Here is a 14664-nt window from a genome sequence, read left to right on the forward strand (position 1 = left end):
AATTTATTCGGAGCTATTAGAGCGGGATCCACTTTTTGGGGAATATGAGTCGAAGCAATAACAAGAATATTTCTATTGGAACATCTTTCAGAGAGATGGTTCACTAATAGACCGAGGGATAAGTAATTCGACTCATTCACATCCAGATCATGAATGTTTGGAATCCATATTATGCAAGGAGACATTGCTTTTGCTAATTCGAATTGAAGGGTGATATAAGATCGGTCTATTTCCGGCATCATATCCATAGTTAGCGCATTCATCATACTTAGCAGTTCCAGCTCCGTATCAAGGTCACGATCGATATCGTCACTAGCATCAATATCGTCACTAGCATCAATATCGTCACTATCATCAATATCGATATCATCAATAAGAAAACCTTTAGGCTTGTTATCCAGGACCTTGTTCAGAAATACCGTAATGAAAGGAACATAGGAGTTTGTCGCTAGGTATTTGACCAAATAGGATCGTCCAGTTCCTATAGAACCTATCACTAAAATCCCCCTAGAGGGGGATAAGGCTAAGCGGAGCGAAAAGGGTTTTCCATGAGATGGGAAATGCAAAGTACTAGTCCCGCACGAAGTTTGTGAATAAGTGATTGTCTGATAATGAGCCAGGAATGCCCGTCTTTCTGCTAAACAGGATGTATTGAACTCATAATTCAATAGATACTTTTTATGAATGTCAACTAAGTATCGTAAGTAAATTGCTCCCGGTTGTTCAATCATTTGATAACCAGAGTCATTCTTTGATAAATGATCACTATGAGTCAGACTCAATAGAATTTGATCAATCCCTTTTTCTGCCGTTAAGGCGGAGAACTGAACCAAGAATTCTCTTTCTTCATCATCAATCGAATCACTGTTCGCGACCCAGGATTCTATTTTATCATCAATCCAATCCCCGTTCACGTTTTTTCTTTTTCTTATCAATGAATAGATCTCTTTACTTGTATGACTTAGATGTCTCGTATTTCTCGAAAAAGTGATTCGATTGATGGGATTTGGTATGAGATCGATGATATCGATGAGATTGATATTCAAATATTTCTTCTTAGAACGTATCGATTTGACCCCATAAGCGGGACCAAGCATGTTGCCACCAGAAGCCCGTATTTCTTCTAGAGAATCTCCTAATTCTTCCAGAGCAACTAGAAAGAGATTCTTTAACCAGAAAGAATTCGGTTCAGATGTAGGATACCTATACAGAAGTTTTCGCAACTCAATCATAGATGATGGAATCATCAAAGATTTGACCTTTTCGAACTCTGTCTGTAACTCACTAGAGGCCCGGGCAACAAAGATAAGATATGTACGAACGAGATATCCAGCAACAAGAAGAAGGAAAAGGATTGAATAGACTGAAGGCAGCACCTTCCAGCCAACACTTGGTTAACGTCTGTGTCAAAGACTACATACAGAAGTTTATTGTATTTGTGCAAGACTGTAATTTGGGCGGTGGTGTGTGCGTGTTTGTGAGAACTGAACAATGAACACTACCAAAAAGTGTTCTCACACACTGAGGGAAATAAGCTTTCTAATCTAAGCTGATATAACTTTGAAGTGTTCCCTCACAACTGGGCGTAATGCTTCTTGTAAGCTGATATGCAATATGCGCGCCCTATCTTCTGTTCTTTTGTTCTCTCTTCTAGCCACACTGTGTATATTTCGTTGTTACTGAGTCTTCACTGATCTTCTATTTATAGGCGCGAAGCTTGATCGTACAGTGTCACTCAATTATTGTATCTGTTGCATTTTGAATTTGTTCTTTGGAATCCATTCCGGAACTTTTGGCTTTAAGCTTCTGATGCAACTTTCATGATTGTACTGTGATAGTACAATTGCTTTTGTACCTTTGCGCACAGCTGTAATCCATTAAGTAAGCTTGTCGTGATCTGCAACTGATTGCTCCTAACTGAAGTTCTTAACTGGTCTTGTTGCAGTGAGGTGAAATCAGTTGGTTCTTCAGCTTAACTGATTTCACTGATTCAGTTGAACTGGTCAGCTGGACTCTTTATCAGTTGAACTGCTCTTACGATTCATCAGTTTAGCTGGTCAGTTCGTGCGATCAGTTAGCGATTTCAGTTAGCATCTCGATCGGTCCAGTTTCGACTATTTCAGCTTCTGCGCACTAAAGGTAGATTATTAGAAACAAAATTACAAGTTTTGTTAACATCAAAATTAAGCAAAGATTGCGAACTTGAAAAGTTCCAACCATCTTCCCCTTTTTGATGCTCACAAAACTTGAACAGTTAAAGTGATAAAAACTTAAAATAAATAAAACAAATTTCAGTTTGAGGGATGATATAATTAAAATCAGTTTAAAAAAAACTCCCCATAAAAAAATGAATTTAAAAGCGGGTTGAAAACATTTTAAAAAAATTTTTAAGTTTGAGGGAAAAGAAAACTCCCCCTCAAGGACTGAATTAAAAACTCCTCTTTAAAAATATAACCAGTTACGTGATTTTAAAATATTTTCAGCAGCAATTATTATTCAAGCAGTTAAGGTTACACAAAAACTGAAAATATCAGTTCAGTTATATTTAAACTAACTGGATAACTCGATGTTTATTTAATCAAATAAACTTCCCTTGTATTATAATTGAGCGCATCAGTTGTGTAAAGGAAAAATGCTATTACACTTAGCTGAATTTTAAAAAACATCAGTTACCAATCAGTTTACACATAGTAGAACTAAATGTACCAACTACTGGTCGCCTTGAATGCTTGATATACAGCATAGTCTTGAATTTCTTTGCCAGATGAACAGCTAGCTGCTATGAATTTGACTTCTGTGCTGGCTAACTGGTCTAGCTGATGCAAAATGAACTCAACTGATTGCTGAACCGCATTGATCATCTCTTCTGATATGATATGGTAGTTAAGCGGCGGCACTTATGATGATTAAGCTCCACTTAACTCATCAGTTTCAGCTGGTAGTTGGGTTTCGTCTGCAGATCAGTTGGACTTGTAGATTGGCAACTGAAATCTTGTTTACAGATCAGTTTTGCCGAACTGCTGTCAGCAGAACTAAAACCTTGCAAGCAGCTCAAAAAGCAAAATTTTGGAGTCGAGCAAAGTGGCTACGATGTTACTTGTAGAGCCAATCCACTCTTCTCCAATAAACGCATGAAATATAAAATTTTTAAAAGGGTTTTGAAAACCATTTTAAATACCATCTTAAAATACATTTTAAGACATCAATTTTCAAATGTCCTTCTTAGAACACCTTGCTCTGATACCAATTGACGGATCGTGAGCTTGGCACCTTAGGGGTGCTTTCAACATAATAAATCAATGAACTGCAATACGAGTTCTAAGAATGTATACATCAATGAATTATATAAAGTTTGGTATTAAACCAAGCAGAAAACATTTGAAATAATCCTTCGTTAAGAAAACTAATATGTTTTATATACTGTTCAACTGAATAACTGAATTTACGGGAAAATCAGTTAGAGCTTATATCAGTTCAGTTATGGACAAAAACTAAACTGATATCAACTAAACTGATCAAATCAGTTAAGAACAAAACAAGCAGTTAAACAGTTAAAAGACACATGATATGTTTATGGATGTTCGAAAACTTTAACTGCTCCTACGTCACCCCTTCTACCTCCACGGGTAGGATACACTAGAAGACTTAGATTTATACAACCCCTTGTACAAATCCTGCACAGCTTAGGACTTACCCACTGCCTAACTGAACCCCTAGTCTAGACTGAAGGCAGCACCTTCCATCCAACACTTGTTTAACGTCTGTGTGTCAAAGACTACATACACAAGTTTATTGTCTTTGTGCAAGACTGTAATTTGGGTGGTGGTTTGTGCGTGTGTGTGAGAACTGAATAATGAACACTACCAAAAAGTGTTCTCACACACTGAGGGAAATAAGTTTCTAATCTAAGCTGATATAACTTTAGTTTTATCTTTTAAGTTAAATACGCGAGGACGGGCCGGAGTTTGAAAATTAGAAATAAGATTAATAATAAGAAAAATATTCCTAAATTTAATCTAAGTCAAGGAATAATTTAATTTATAGAAAAAGAATGTTTTAGGATTTATTAAATTAATTGGAGTCAAGTTAGTAAATAAATTCTATTAGGTTCAATATTTAATTAAAGCTAAAGTTAAAATGTGTAAACAATTGAGGAGGAATTAATTTAGGCTTAATATATTTAAGAAATTAAACATAACATTTAAATACTTAAATTTTAAGTCAAGCATGCCATGCAATAATCTATCCTAAATTTAATGTGTAAATTCACTAAAATATATAATGATGGTGCTAAACTTTAAGCAATTAAAATACAAGATTTAAGCAATAAAATACCATGCAAATTAGTAATAATAATAAGTTTGGGTCCAACATTTAAAATAATTCAAAGGTTGATAACTCTCCATTAAAACCATTTCTAATTACAATTCATGGGGTATTCATTTCTCATTTTAAATTCTCCAATGGGTAGCAAATTTAAATGCAATAAAACACCTCATTTCTACTCAACCTATTAGACAAATAAATCGTGTACATGCAGTAGGAAATGAAGAACAAAGCAACGGCAATAAGGGGAAGGAGAATCATTTCAAAACCATTCCACTTCTTGACTTGTAACCTCCACCTTAATGCACTTCAATACCCATTTAACACCCTTTATAACACTCACCTTCATTGTCTAACAAAACCACACTCTCACCTTTGAAAAATATCAGAAATTGACTACTGAAAACGTGAATAACAGCAAGAATAAGAGCAAGGGATCGGCAGCAAAAGGGAATCATAATGTATTTCAAAATCCATTCTTTGTAACTCCTAACTAAATGCATATTATGACCCCTTAACACCTACTATATCATTCACTTTCATCCCTTACATCTCCTACAACCATAAGCTTCGAAACATATCAGAAATAACAGCTTAAAAAGTTGAGAACAGCAGCAGAAAATAAGAAGAGAATCCAACTCCGACTTCGCCGCTCGTCTTCGTCGTATCGGTTTGTTTTTGTGTCAAAACAAATTCCAGGCATGTATATATTGTCTCTTTGCTCTTCAATCAAGTCCTATAAATATTTTTAAACATTATATGTTCAGGATTCATGAGGTAAAATCGAAATTTGACAGCAACAATTTCGAAAAAATCTGCACAGGTCTCGGCCATGTGTTCATGTTTCACGTTTGTAATGTTTTGTTGATTTCAGGGGTTGCGTCGATTCCAGGCTCTCAAGGCTGCTTCTAGGAATGTTTTAGAGTGTGTTAGGGTGATATTAGTTCATTGGTTTACATCCATACACGCAAAAACAAAGAAATGACAGCAACTTTATATTTAAGTGCAGAAATGAGGCATGATTTCTGTCATGGAATGGTTAAGGTTGGTGTTCGAATCTTGGCTGTCCTAGAGACTGTAGCCATGGTTAGAACTCTTCCTTATCATGTCTAATACGTGACCAAATTGTTATTTCACGGTTTAATTCACAGATCCATTAAAAAACATCACAGCAACTACACAAGTGCATTTCGGTTCCTTCATTTTCTGTGTGTGTACACTTTCGGTTTTTGGGTGGGGTTTGGATTGTGGCTGGCTTTTAGCCCTTAGCCATGATTCAAGCCATGCCTTAGGATGTTGGTAAGAGTCTTGGGTTGGTGGTTCAAGCCAATGGTCATTATTTTCAGAGTTTACTCCACAAACACATAAAATGCTACTGCTGTATTTTGACAGCAACTTTCATTTCGGTTCAGGAGGTTTTTCTGAGTTCTTGGTTGGCTTTTAGCCCATGGCCTTGAACTGGACAGTACCTCAATGAGTTAGGAAGGTCATGTTTTTGGCCGTTCTTGATTTGGTCTAGTTTAGAGGTCGTACGAGAATTTACGGTGAAAAGTGGCAAAATGACTCTCGAAAGAGTGTTTTATGGTTTTGAGTTCCATTCACCTATTTTCATGTTTTACAGTCCGTGTGCATATTTTTCAGTATGTTTGGGGTATTTTTAATCATGGTTAAACGTCGGTTTAATGTTGGTTCGGGTTGGTACATGCCATGATTAAAAATCAAGTTGTTGGTCCGAATCGTCTCGTTTTTGGTTCAATTGTCAAGTTTTGTGCAAGTTAAGATTTATTGCATGTGTCACATATTAGTATTAAGTCGCAGCAAGCCTGGGAACGATCCAACTCGTCCGGTAAAAATAAGGTTTTAATTATATTACGTGCATAAAAATATAAAATGTTTATTTTTGAGATATATGCGATATGTCTTGTGGCCACCTTATGCTTATGGGTTTGGAAGTCGGTAGGCGCAACCGAGGACCTCTCCACCCGGTGACTTACGACCGGTTTATGATTATGTATGGGTACGGACATCCAGTCCAAGGGCTGTGATTGATCTCTACCGCCCAGTATACTGTGGTTTAGTCTGATCAGGCGCTTACGTTATGTTATGGGCCACTTGCTTAGAAACATTATCTCTACCAGAAAATTATGATATGACATGACAGAGCTCTATTGAGCAAAGCTTTTACGTATGATTTTCAGATATGCACGTAGTTATAATTATTCATGATACGATTTTCACCATGCGCTTTTCGATACTATATTTTTACGTTGCATGCGATGTTATGATATATTTACTTGTTATTCACGATATATACATGTTGAGTCTTTAGACTCACTAGACTTGATTGTTGTAGGTACTGATGAGGTCGAGACGGATGGCGTAGACCAGTGAGCGATCTTGTGGCAGCAGTAGTAAACCCGAGGACCTCATGTTTTAATTTATGCACCTTTTATTATTCAAACTCAGTTTTAATACATTGGATTTTTTTTAAATTGTTGTTTGAAAATAATATTTGCTTCCGCTGTTATTTTAAAGTTAATATTATTTATATGTTTATTTTATAAATTGGGCAAGTTATTTATTTATTTAGAAAATTTTTAATAATTCCGCAAAATTATGAATACGAAATACGGGCCTTTTCACTATTTATGGGCGCGAAGCTTGATTGTACAGTGAGACTCAATTATTGTATATGTTGCATTTTGAATTTGTTCTTTGGAATCCATTCTGGAATTTTTGACTTTAAGCTTCTGATGCAACGTTCATGATTGTACTGTGATAGTACAATTTATTTTGTACCTTTGCGCACAACTGTAATACATTAAGTAAGCTTGTCGTGATCTGCAACTGATTGCTCCTAACTGAATTTCTTAACTGGTCTTGTTGCGGTGAGGTGAAATCAGTTGGTTCTTTAGCTTAACTGATTTCACTGATTCAGTTAAACTGGTCAGCTGGACTCTTTATCAGTTGAACTGCTCTTACGATTCATCAGTTTAGCTGGTCAGTTCATGCGATCAGTTAGCGATTTCAGTTAGAATCTCGATCGCTTCAGTTTCGACTATTTCAGCTGCTGCGCACTAAAGGTAGATTATTAGAAACAAATAACAAGTTTTGTTAACATCAAAATTAAGCAAAGATTGCGAACTTGAAATGTTCCAACAAACTCTTTCAAAATTCCTAACTGATCATGACTTTTCAGTTATATCAGTTGATAAGACCCTGTTCAAATGCTCTAAGAATGATCATATTTTACTTGTGCAAATTTATGTTGATGATATTATATTTGGGTCAACTAACGCCAAATTATGCGAGAAGTTTGCTAAGTTAATGCATGACAAATTTGAAATGAGCATGATGGGTGAACTGACATTTTTCCTTGGACTGCAAGTGAAGCAACTGGAAACTGGTATTTTTATCAGTCAGACCAAATACACGAAGGAGTTGCTCATGAAATTTGGCATGGAATCATGTTCAGCAGCAAGCACTCCCATGAGTTCATTAGTCAAACTGGACAATGATCAAGGGGGAATATCAGTTGATATTCCTGATATTGTATTTGCTGTTTACATGTGTACTTCATTTCAAGCAAATCCTAAGCAATCGCATTTCTCAGCTGCCAAAAGAATTTTAAAATATCTCAAGGGCACACAAAATGTGGGATTATGGTATACTAAAGACTTTACTTTAAATTTAGTTGGATATTCAGATGCAGATTATGCAGGATGTAAGTTAGATCGAAAAAGCACCAGTGGATCTTGTCAGTTTCTAGGAGACAGACTTAAGAAGCAAACATCGATAGCTACTTCCACGACTGAAGCAGAATATCTTGCTGCTGGAAGCTGTTGTGCCCAACTGCTCTGGATTCTGCAACAACTGAAAGATTATGGAGTTGATGCTAAAGAATCTCCTATATTTTGTGACAATACAAGCACGATTGCTATCACCTATAACCTAGTGCTTCACTCAAGGACCAAGCACATAGATGTCAGGCATCACTTCATCAGAGATCATGCCTTGAAGAAAGCCATCAGACTAGAATATGTCCCAACTGAACAACAGGCTGCTGACATCTTCACCAAACCATTGCCCGAGACTAAGTTTTCTCACTTTCGCAATATACTTGGTTTAATTGATTTTACTTAATCAGTTTTGTTATTACTTTGTCAATTGCTGTTCATTCAGTTTGTCATTTATCAGCTTTTATCTATTAATTGATGTTAGTTTATCCTTTATCTGTTCTTACTTATCAAATGATATCAGTTAGATATGTATCCGTCTTTAATATTCAGCTGATTATTGATGAAACTTAAAATTAATAATTTATTATATGTTAAAACCTATATTTTAAAATTTAAGTTTTATTAAAATTATGTTATTTTAGTATTGTTTGTTTATATTTAAATGTCTTACTAAATATGTTATATTTTCAGGTTTCCGACTTGTTGGTAAAATAATGATAACAAAAGCTAAAAAATTCAAATGGAGGTGATTCAAACATGTTTGGAATTCTTAAGAAATTATCTACAACTTTGAAGAAGACATGATTGCCTAAAAAGTTCATTAAGATGATCAAATTGTGAAAATATAAAAAGGAGGACAAATTTACTTTCACAATGATCAGCATATAGTAAACAAATCATAACTATTTCAATATTTAACCAAATGAGATGAACCAAGTTGCCATATTCATCTACAGACAATTCCCCACATGTTTGCTGTTTTGAGCAGAGTCAAATTCGGTGATTAAAGTTGTGGAACAAAGCATTAAAAGAAGGGACATGAAAATGAAGTTGGATGAGACAAATACTACTATTACAACTACATAGCATTAATAAAATTTTTGACCATTTCTCTCATTTGGCCTATAAATAGAGGCATTGTGCTAGCTTGAAAATCATTCTATCTCATTGTAAAATATAGTGTGAGTGTGTATAAAAGTTCTAAGTTCCAATATATTTTTCATTTTCCCAATTATGAATGATGTTTTTAGTTTTGATCAAAAGTGAGCTCATGGAAAGCTAAATCTATTATGTCAAGGTGAAGAGGATGAATTCTTGGTGAAGTAAGATTGTTTATATTTTGTATATTCTTTCTTTATTTCTTTTCATTTTGCTAATTTCTTTTTATTGTATGTATAAAAATGAATTATTTGTTGTTATCGATTTACATCAAATGGTTGATACCATTGAAGTGGTTATCTTGATTTGNATTTTACTTTTCACATCTAACATTTATTTTATCGCAACTAACTTTTACTTTCTGCAACTAACTTTTACTTTCACGCAACTAACTTATTAAATCATACATTTCATTTAGGCAATAGCGTGGCTCTGCCGGTTGTTCTAAATGAAATATAATGATTGAATTTAACATTTACTTTATGCAATTATATATTTATATAGTTATATATATAATCATAGGTACCATATATAAAATATCGGTGAATTCGGTATTTTCAATAGTGGGAACTATATTATATCAGGTGTGTGTTTAAATATTTAATTTTCTTGGAACAATTATTTATGGTGGTTTCCTTTGTTTTACTTTTAGTTAAACTATATTACATAAACCAAGAATAAATCCTTGAGCATTGACAAAATTTATAATTTGTAAACTTCATTCTTGCATTTGGCAATCTATAAATTAATAAATTTAAACTTAAAATAACCTCTCTGTGGATCGATCTCGTACTTACGAAATATATTACTTGCAGAAAACCTACACTTGGGTGAATTATATTTTAACTAGTAGCAATTATTTATTTGTCAACTAACGATTAGTTTAGTCATTTATCAGTTGTTGTTTTCAGTTAGTTAACCATTTATCAACTGATATTAGTTTGTTTGCAGAAAGTAAAGAGACAACGATGAAATAAAAGAAACATCTTATTCATTATAATAAGAGATGCTTACAATCGATATTTATTTTTTAATGCAGACCTCCACTGGGATAACCAGTTAGTTACCTTCCCAGCAGAAGTCTTTAGGAAGCCCTCTGAGATAGCTATTTTTCTCAATGTCCTCCTTTCTTTTTTAAGCATCAGGAGGTAGACACCTTCGTCAGTAAAGATGTCCACCATATCAGCAACTTAAAGACGTCGCCGATACTTCCTCATTTTTGCTAACCGTTTGGGGTTAGCAACTAATCCACCTTGTTGAAGGGGTTGGAGGTCCTGAAGCTTAAACCAGTAGTGCAGAATCTTTTCAAAAACTTTGTCCTCTATTGCAGATTTTCTGGACTCCAATGCAGACTCCATGAAGGCATCATCCATATCCGGAATCTTCGAACCACTTGCTTTTGCCATTTGCGTTAAAGATGATTTTTGTTTGATGATATTTTGTGCTTGACCTTGCTATGTCTATTTATAGCCAGGGATAAGGAAGCTGGAGTGACGTCATCATTACTCTGGACGACTCATATTCTGAGCATGAGATTTCTTTCATTACGTCATTTATCAATTGCTTAATTTCTTTTAATTTGAATACGCATATATTTAGGGGGAATATCGATTTTAAAAGGTTAACTGAGAAGACAGTAGCTAGTGAATTGTCATCTGAAACAATTCAGTCTCACAACTGATTGATCAGCTGATAATTTAGCTAATCTTCCCATATAAGTTAACTGATTAATCGTATTGCATTTCAAATCAAGGATGTGACTGCCAGTTTTCGCATTAAATGATCAATAGTAATTTGTTACGTGGACCCACATAGTCCATTTATTTTCTACACACGTTTTTACCACACGAACACTCATTTTTATTTCAAATTTTCCTTGACTAACACGTGTCCAATAAATCGAACTGTAACGCCCCGAAAATTTTAAGGTCCACGCGAACCACATGCATGTAATTATTAAATTCTTTTGTATTTTAATTAATTGTTTTAATTGCATTAATTAATTATGTTGTGCATATTTGCATGTTTAAAATATATTTTCTACATGGTTGCAATAAAATAATTTTTAAAAGGTTATTCGAGTTGCGATCGAGGAACGGAGACCGAAGGCTGAAAAACGCAAAATGTTTTTATTAAATAATTATTTTTAATTGTTTAAAATATAGATAAGGGTTTTTCTTATTTTTGAAAAATAAGGGATTTTGAGGTGATTAATACGCCGGGACGTAAATTTTATCGGTATTGGTTTTTCAACAAAATGCGAGCTTTTTGGCACCCCGGCTAATAAATTCAAAAATTTATTTAAACAAAAATCCTTTTAATATTTTATTAAATTCTAATTAAGGCTAATGGGCTTAATTTAGTGGCTTAATAGGCCTAAGCCTAGTTACCAAATTAATTAGCTATTTAAAATATTAATCACCTAAACTCCTACACTATTATTCACGGCCATACACTTTTGAAATTCAGAACTTCTCTCCCTAAAACCCTTCAGCACTCACGGCACACACTCACCTCAAAGTGGAAGGAATTTTCGAAGTTGAAGGGAATCCAAGCCAAAGGTTTCACTCCGTTCTTCGTCGTCAATGGTTTATCGTGCCTTTAATACGCAAAGGCACGCCATATTCTCCCTTTTTCTCATCATTCACACCATAGTATTTATTTAAAATTGGATTGCATGAAAAATAAGTTGCACTTGGATGTATTTTAGTTTTTATGCAAACATAAATTTTAAAGCATTTTGTTTTGATCCAAAATCATGATACAAGTGTGCATGAAGGGGCTGCCATGTATAGGATTAAAAAGGGGCAAGATTTTACACGTTTTAAAGGGTCTGGACACACACAAAACACCGCACATGATAAGGAATAAAAGCTAGAACCAAGCTGCTGTCATGGTGGTTGGATGAGTACGATTTTGGTCTTGAGGGCTTGTCTTGGTTTCGGCTTGGGACAAGGGCTAGCTAGGGACGTGTTTTAGTCAAGGAGAGAGTCCTAGCCTCGCTAGGACTCGAGACCAGGGGCTGGGGAGGAGTCCTAGCAAGCTAGGACTCCCACCTGAGAGCATCATGAGAGGCGCAGGTAGTGCTATAATTTTCGAAGGGTTAGGGGCTTGGTTGGGGTGGTTCAGGCGATGGCTAAGGTGGTCCAGACGAGGGCTTGGGGTGGTCCAAGGTGGGTCAGGGAGGCTAGGCCTCGATGTTACGCAAAGTAGGACTCATGCGCTCATAAGGGTCGTGCAGGTGCTGTATAGGTACAACGACTTGCTGCTGGGTTCAGAGACTTGGGCTGGGGGTGGGCTTGGTTCTGGGACTTTCCTAGGGATGGTAAGGTCGCGAGGGGTGAGTGGTTAGATGGCTTGGCGAGTCTTAGTGCAACTAGGAGTCCTAGATAAGCTAGAAAGCACTCACGCACCACACATGCAGAATTGGGTGTAATGTCCAGGAGGTTTTGAGCAACTTAAGGGTCTTTTTTCGGGCTGGGCTTGCTCAGTAGGGTCCCTAGGTGGGTTGGCTAGGTTTTGGCTTGACGTGGTTTGGGCGTGGCTCGAGTAATTTGAGAGATAGCTCGGTAGGTTCATTAATGGGGCAAAAACAAAAATTAAAAGGCTAAAATTGATTCCATGGGTCCACGGGGGTGGCTCATGACTTGGGAGGGTAGAATAAATCATAAAAAATACTTTGTTTAAAATTTGAGAGCAAAATAACGACTTTTTGATTTATTCGGGATTTAATCGCCGCAAGAAACGCTAATTAATGAATTAATAGAAACGCCTAGTTTTATGCCTTATAAAATTATGAAAAATTAGGGTTAAGCTTAAATAATTATTATAAGTCTAATTTTTTTAATTTGGGAATTTTATATTAAGTTTTGGTTTAATTCGGGATTAAAACGCGTTAATACGTTATGTCTAAAGATTAATTTAAAAGTCATCGATTTAGCTAAATAAAAATATTAGAAAATTCATGTAGGCTTAGATAATTATTTTAGACATGTTAGAGTAAAATAAATTGAGAAAAAGTCAAAAACGTAAAATTATACGTCCAGTGGTAAAACAATCATTTTACACCTAAAAATTAGTAAACGTCATGGCAGTGTCCTGAATTTTGTTTTACATGCTAATATGATTATTTTAAATGGTTATGAATTTTTATGAGGTTGATTTTAAATGTTTATGATTTAAAGCTAATAGTATAGTGAGCTCATTCACCAAAACAGGCAGTTCCACTCTCATTCGTCAATTAGCAATTGAGATAACTTCCATTTCTTCCATCCTATGGAATCAGCTCATAAACTCCTTTATAAGCTTCTTCTTTGATCTCCATCAACCTATAATCCCCAAATTTAACTACTTGAATTTTGAATTTCTCAATGGGAACACAGTCTGATACTTGTGTGATTCTCAATGGTTCACGGATACAGCTAGCCGTGAGTTCATATCTACATGTGATTCAGAATAACATTTATTCTTATTCAGGCTTACCCTATTTAGCCCCATTCTTCTCATCAACTCTTTGATCAAGAATGTCAGAACTTGTTTCTGATTGCACCCATCGGATCATAGTAAGAGCGTCTAGTAGAATCCTCCCATGATCCTTAGGTATCACTGATAGTGCATGAAAGAACCTTAAGTCATGATTAGCATACAGTACGGTCCCTTCAACACATATATCCCAATCGAATCTGCAACTATTGGTATATCAAGAGTTGCATATGAATTTGATAACGATGCAATTTATCTTTGAGTACTAATAGTTGTACGGTTTGTGCAACTAGGAAAACACCTTTATCTAAAGTACATTTCTTGCTCTGGACAGAGACTCCTTGCACTATTAATTCATCAGATCACATAAGATATCTTCACCCGTAGGCCAACGGTGAATCCCTGACTACTATACATGAAGCTTATAAATGAGTTTATGATCTGATTCCATAGGATGGAAGACATGATATGACAATTGCTAATATAGGAATGAGAGTAGAACTGCCTGTTTTGGTGAAGGAGCTCACTAAATTTGTAGCCGCCCAATATGGCAAACGAAAATTTTGATCTTCAAAATTTTCGTTTTTCATTATATGAACAAGACTTGTATCCTTGATATATATCGACGCTCTCGGATAGTCGATCGAGGTTATAATGAGTTCGAAATCATTTATTTAATGAATTGAGAATTTACTGATTAAATAATTGTGCTAGTAGTGGTGAATACTAATATGTACAAGTTCCCATAAATTTTCTAGAGGAATCTAAAATTAAATTAACTAATGAGTTAATCACATAAATTAAATATGATATTAATTTATCATGTATCATCAAAAGTTGATAAGTATATTATATATAAATATATTAATAATATGAGAGTTTTAATATAATGAAATTATAGAGTTCCAGTGGGACAAGGATTATGAATTCTTGTGGAAGAGGGACTCCTTATGAGATC

Source organism: Primulina huaijiensis, chromosome 4 (genome assembly GCF_012295235.1).
Source record: "Primulina huaijiensis isolate GDHJ02 chromosome 4, ASM1229523v2, whole genome shotgun sequence".
In the NCBI taxonomy this organism is placed as follows: Eukaryota; Viridiplantae; Streptophyta; class Magnoliopsida; order Lamiales; family Gesneriaceae; genus Primulina; species Primulina huaijiensis.